We start from the raw sequence: 6,845 nt of genomic DNA, 5'->3' as shown, positions 1-6,845 counted from the left end.
CTGTAATATAATCATCATATTATTGTAAAATATATTATTCTATGTAAACCTGTTAATACAGTGTTACATTCATTAAACGACCTCTGTTATCTTAACCGAAACAGGGGAACGACTATTTCGCGGCGTTGATTAACATAATCGTAGCGAATATTTACGCCTCTCGCTGAAGCGTTTTCCTAACGACCGCGTCTCTCCGCGAACGGTCGTAACATTTGGTCCTTCGAGCCGGATACAGTGGCAAGTGAAAAGTGCACGCCAGTGACATCCACTACCATACAGTGCCACGTGAATCCAATAGAAACGGCAGCAGAAGCGTTACCACTCCAGTGAAGTCAGTAGCGCCAGGGACCATCAGTTTTGAAGAGGCATAACCCTCTTGAAAACGCAAGAACGCAACCACGCAGCCTCACGCCAACAACTAGAGGGTCGACTTCAGTAAGAACACGTCTTACACATTAAACGAGACACACACGGTGACGAGTAACATTTAAACTCGCAACCACAAGGTAAGCTCGTTCACTGCATTCTTTTCACAATCTGCTATACCAATGGAAAACACAGAGAAACTTACCTCCTTGCATCGGAGACGAGGCTTTCAAATCGGTCGATTTACCTTTCTATCGAAACGACTCGATGAATACGAAAAATCTAGACAACCGAATAAGGCCCATTTAACGGCCTATACGGCACTACTCGACGACACGTGGAAACAATATCGATTGTTACAAGAGAATTAGAAGATTTAGGGGAGATAGACGACGCGCGCGTTTCCCAAGTAACCGACACATATTACAATCTGGTAATACGAATACACACTCTCATGGATGATACACCAGCATCGTCGTCGAAATCACAAGGCTGCGAGTCATCTAATGTCGCCGAGCCGACATCAATTAAACTGCCCTGAAATTCACCTGCCTACTTTCGACGGTACCATCGAAAATTGGCATTCATTTTACGACTCCTTCTTATCCACTATCGATCGAAGCGAGCGACTTACACCCGTGCAGAAATCCCACTACCTACGATCCTCTTTGACCGGAAAGGCCGCGCGAAGCATACAATCGTTAGATGTCACCGAGTTAAATCATTCGATCGCTATTGACGTTCTGAAGGAAAAATTCGACTGCCACAGTCAAGTCTGCATGCGCCACTGGGACTTGATTTTTGACTATCCGAAAATAACCAAAGAGACACCCGAAGCGATAGATGATTTTCTTGAGACGGTCAAGGTAAACCTCCAAGCGTTAGAAAAACTCGGTGAACCAGTTACCTCAAATGTCGCTCTTATAAAATTATTCACGTCGAAGCTACCCTCAGCCATCATTCGCAAATGGCAGCGCACATTGCCGGACGAGAAAATGCCGTCATATACGCAACTGATAGACTTTCTGAAAACACGGACGAACGGCGACAGGACAAGTTCAGCATCAACCGTGATAAAATGAGAGCCCGATCAACACAAACGTCAGCGATCGAACGCACCGCGAAGTTACGCATTCACAACTACACATAATACGTTGGTGTGTCCGAATTGTCAAGGACAACACGAATTATGGAATTGTGACGTCTTCAAAGCGAAGTCGCCTAAAAAACGCCTTGAAATCGCCAAGAGGGCGTCTCTATGTACCAATTGTTTAGGTAAGGGACACGCTATTACTCATTGCTCCGCCGGTTCATGTCGCATCTGCAGGCAGCGACACCATACATACCTACATCAAGACCATGGTCATAGCAAATCACGACCACGTGTAAGCCGATCATCGAGCGATCGATCACCCAACGGTCGATCTTCGCCTAGTTCACCGACCCCGCGATCGTCACACCGTTCGAGACGCGCATCCACGTCTCCCCGATCGTCTCCGCGAACATCACCGAAACGTGAATCTCGGTTATCGCGAACGACGGCATCGGGATCAAATATATCGTCCAGTCCTAGACGACAAGGAAAACAATGACGTCATCAAACGACCTTGTTAGGGTCCGAACCACAGAAAACGGACTCATTGACCTCGCTTCCTTCTGAACCACTGCAGCACGATTTGTTAGTCACAGCGCAGGTCAACGTATTGAACAATAAAGTTCAACCATTCCGTTGTAGAGCTCTGCTAGACACCGGCTCTAGCATGAACTTTATCACCGAAAAACTCGCTGATTCGCTAAAACTTAACCAACGGAAACGTTAGATCCCAATCGGAACACTCAACACGTTATCGACAACCTCGAAACGTTACATCACGGCCACGATCACCTCCATCGACGGCACATACGAACGCACCTTGACGTTCCTAATCATACCGACAATATCGCCTTGGGTCCCAGATCAACCCGTAGATCGCTCAATAATACACATACCGAGGAATCTCCAACTAGCCCGGTAAATACCTTCGCTCCTCTGGACACACCGACGATAATTGACGCAGTTCGATATCCTTGTAAACCGACGCCAGGCGTTTCTTGCCTCGTAAAGACGAATCTTTCGAACGGTGTCATTCGCGTTCAATTCTTTTTTCTAGCGAGGGGCCTCGAATCTTTAAACGACGAGAAACCTAATCACTTTCAGACAACTTTCGTTTAAAGACGAAAGAACGTAAAGAACTGGGTTCGGCCTTCTCCCATCTGCGTATCTTTCGGGGAGTCGAGTGCGATGGTCATCTCCTTTGTCGGATACGATTCGAATTGGTCGAATAAGCTGGCAAGTGCTAGATCCGTCTCATCTCCTTCTTCCGTCGAATATTAGCCGAAAAATCTTGCCACCGTATTACGCCGAAATATTCGCCGATGTTCATTCGCAAGCGATAAAGCTTCGCTACTATTCGCGATCGGCGCTGCTCTACTACGAAATATCAAATTTATCGCGTAGCCGCGTACACGGGAGAAGGGAAGAGATCGTAAGGGCGGTATTTACCCACCGCGAGAGACAGGCTACGAAAGACGAGCACGAGCGACTACAAAGTTCAATCGGGCTCGATAAAGCTTAACTTGCTCCGCGGAGAGCGGCCATTTGGAATTCTAGTGGCGTGTACGGTGTGCTCGGTGCGTTAACGAGTTCGATCGTCATCGTAAATAAGCAACCAGCGGTCCGAAAAATCTCGCCACGGTCAAGAAGACTTAAGAAACCGTTCGCGGAAGATGGACGGCGCCACCCGCTATTTCTCGGCCGGAAATTACAGGTGACTTAGCGCGGTCTCTCTGCCCCCGCTTCTCTCGACAGACAGAGAGAAGAGGGCGCGGGCGCATCGTAAAATCCAAGCGAAGAGAAAGAGAGAGAGAGAGAGAGAGAGGCGTCGCTCGTCGAAAAAATCAGACGCGATCTTTCGCGCTTTCGTCGGCAGTTTCTGCCTCGCCGTTACGTTTCTACCGCCACCGCTGTATTTCGAAACGGAAGGGGGACGCGATTCCGTCTGTCGGCTTTCTTCCTGCACGCTTCGTTGTGCACCGTCGCGCGTATTTGGACGCTGGAAACGAGAATTACAAAAATTTCGTGGAGCAGTTGCTCCAACTCTTCTCGTTTCTCGCCATTGAAGTCGCAGGTGTCAGGTCGCGCGATCGATACCACCCCCGTTAAAGGATCGAAACGGTGTTCGTTTGCGATTCTAGGCAAAATCGTTTCCTATTTAGCGTGAAAGTTGCAATCGTTTCTCTCGTCTAGTTAGCGCGCAAGCTTCTTCTCCTTTCCTTTCACTCGTTCGAAGCGAAATAGTTCAGAGATCCTCGCAGCGTTTCAAACATCCCGCTGACTCTCTTCGTTCCATTGTCTTCGTCCCGTTGTCTTCGAAACGTTAATTTATTCGTTCGTTCTGTTCTCTCTCTCTCTCTACCCGTTCTTCTGCTCGCCCATCCACCTACTCGTTCGTTCCTTTAATAGTTTTCTTTTCCGCGACCGCACGTTCGTTTCGCCGTTCGCCAAAGATGCGCGAATTTTTCAAACTTCGCTTTCTACGCTTTCTATGCTCTCTGCGCGAACACGGAGTGGCAGATCGTGGAACCGGAGGCTTGTATCCACGCGGCACTGCGATTTAAGGAAACGTATCGTCGGTGGTTAGCTCGACTTCGTAAATAAATCTTTGCCGGATAGAGTTAAATACGATATTCGGCCCGATTGCTCCCGCTTTTTCACCTCCGGTGATTTATGTGAAACCGTGGCCGCCAGCGTGCCCGAACATCCGTTTTCCCGTTCTATCCTTCCCCCCTTTGGGACCGGTCATTTTTTAGCGACTGTTTCTCAAGATTTTATCCGTAATTATCCTCGCTGGATTCGCGAAAATGAACAGCCGTTGCTTGCTGTCTTCTCGACGAATGGTCCCTCGGGGAGAAAAAAGGAAAACATCCAAGTTGGTGAAAATTTGTTTGCTCTGCGCCGCGAGCGTTTCTTCGACGAAGAAACACGGTTTGCTTTAGCATCGCGAAATTAAATCGAATAAGATTCTTCGTCCTATTATATTCACAACAACGCAGGCCCGCGCGAGCGCTCGCTAACGGCGTCCAGAGCACGTAGGCACCGCGGCGGATCGGTTCCTTCGTTCTGCCGCTGGTCGCGATAAAACTCGGTGTCTTTTTGCAACGATGTAATTTTTGCGACAGCACGGGACGTTCGGAACGTTGCGAAAAGAAGGGGCGCGCACGCGGACGTTCGCGAGAAGCGAACAGCGGTGGCGAGGGAGTTTCGCGGACGTGGTCGACGGACCGTGAACGATCGCGAGCGCGGAATACGAGCGGAAGACGGGGAAAGCCCGCCTCGAACACCGACACCGTGATCGCTTCGCTAGGCAACGCCGCGCATCAAAATTGTAAATTTCCGAAGAAAGTCGCCGTGCTCGTTCCCGGGAAAGCAGATCCTTTCGTTTACGTTCTCGCGTACATCCGATTCTTTCGTATGGAGCGTGCTGCGTTTTCGTTTCTCGGCTCGACGCTCGAACCTGGTGGACCCGGCGGAAATTTCCATCCAAAGTAGGAAGCGGCGGCGAGTTCCGACGAAACCTGGTTTCGCTCGGCGTTTCGAGCACGGCGTACGATTCGCGCCACGTCTGTGCTTGGTACCCGGCTTTCGCACGAGTTGGCAGACACGCGTGCAACAGCGGTACGACGCGGTGTCAGCGTTCGCAGAGAGGAGAGGGTAACGCTGTGCGTCGTAGCGTGTCTGTGCGCGAGAGCAGCCTGCTTTCTCGGTGATCCGACGACGACGATGATACGTTCGTATCGTATGCGGTACATGGTGGCCTAGGTTTCAGCCGAGGCTTGGCCACCATGTAGACCGAAACGCAGACGGGAGCGTAGAGTGGCGTAGGAGAGGGCGGAGGAGAGAAGGACGGGAAGGTCGGTAGATCGGAGTGGATGAGAGTGGATGAGAAGCGGTCGTTGGAGCGGCGCTGGATGGGGAGAGGTAAGCCCGTGTCGCGCAAGTGTGCGCCGTTATACGTACTCGCGTACATCTGCGAGAACTAGTTAGCCGACGCTTTGTGGTTGCGGCGTCGGGGTAGTGGCGGGCCGGGATCGATTCTGGGACCACACGGCATCATCCTCCAACCGTCAACGACCTGCTCGACCGAACCCTCCCTTCTCGTTCCTTCTCGGTCGTCCACGTTCGCAAAACCTAGCTTCTCCCTCTCGCACCGCTTCATCGCTCCCACCAGCCGTCCGTGCACTCGCCTTCTCCTTATGCAACTCCTCTATCACGGGCAAATAAAGCCTGCATATCCGGCCTAAGAGTAGTCCGATCCCGATCCGGCGCGGTTCCCCTCTCCCGCTTCGAGTTCTCGCGTGTGTCGAGTCGTTAAGGATCGCAGGGGGATTCGACGTTCCAGACGTCGTCGTCGCCGCGTCGTCTCGATCGGAGACGCACTCGTCGAGGATTTTTCCGTCGAGAGTTCGATCGGATTGCAGCTCGCAGAACGAGGCCGGATTAACAGTGATCGAAATACGCCCGAAGAATGACGACGCGTTGTCATCAGGCTGTCGACCCTCGTAATTTCGGGCCTCGAGGTCCGGTCGTCGATAATATCCGGTAAATCGGCTGTACGAATTCGAATCGTTCGAACCACGGAAAGCAACTCGATGTAAATGCGACTAGATCGGTCGTAGGTAAGCGGTGTCTCGTTAACGACCGTTTTAAATAAGAAACCGTCGATAATAAACATGTCGTTGGCGATTCTAGAAACTAAATGCGCGCACAGACGTTACATCCCCTCGATTCGATCGACGAATCGATCGCTACGCAATTTATAACGGCAACGATTTCGAGCGGGTTGCAACCTCGTTGCCGGGGATCGCGACTCTCGACAAAAAAGACGGATAATTCGCTAGACCCGCGCAGGCTAAACTAGGGAATCCGCCAGGGCATAGGATTTATCGTCGTTGCCGCGGAACGATCTCCGCGTAAGGTCCAGCGACGCCGAAGGCAAACCCGGAAATACAGTTTGTCCGTATTCTTAAAGAATCGATTCGTCTTTTCGAGAGATTCTCCTCGTTGGCGTAAGCGCAAACGCACTCGATCGGTTACCTCTATTTTCGTTTTTTTCTCTGGGTAGCGCGTCGAGCGAAAAGCGGGTGTGAGTGGCTTGACGGCTCGAGAGAGTGCGATCGAGGATTCCCGATGTTCTTCTCTGACGGATCGTCGATATACGTAGAACGCGACGAGGTACAGCTCGATGCCGCGTCGCGCGTTTCAGAGGATATCAGCCCTTTTCTCTCGCGATCCAGCAAGAAACGACGAGACGAGCGAAGGAGGAGGTGTCAACCTCGACTGCGGTACCTGCGCCGACGACGCGATCCGAACGTAGCGATTGGAGGGTCGCTTTAAGCGTTAATTTGGCGATCTCGCGATCGATCGTGATCGGTGTCGGGAT

At 51.1% G+C, this 6,845-nt stretch overlaps 1 pseudogene; it reads left to right on the top strand.

The window, feature by feature from the left end:
* The first annotated feature begins 824 nt into the window (after positions 1-824).
* LOC117241213 lies at positions 825-1,958 on the top strand (annotated as a pseudogene).
* Positions 1,959-6,845: the final 4,887 nt, after the last annotated feature.

Source organism: Bombus vosnesenskii, unplaced genomic scaffold (assembly GCF_011952255.1).
Source record: "Bombus vosnesenskii isolate JDL3184/JDL3185 unplaced genomic scaffold, Bvos_JDL3184-5_v1.1 scf7180000015422, whole genome shotgun sequence".
Classification (NCBI taxonomy): Eukaryota; Metazoa; Arthropoda; class Insecta; order Hymenoptera; family Apidae; genus Bombus; species Bombus vosnesenskii.
Note: the sequence above shows the minus strand (reverse complement) of the source record. Positions and strands in the feature narration are given on the sequence as shown.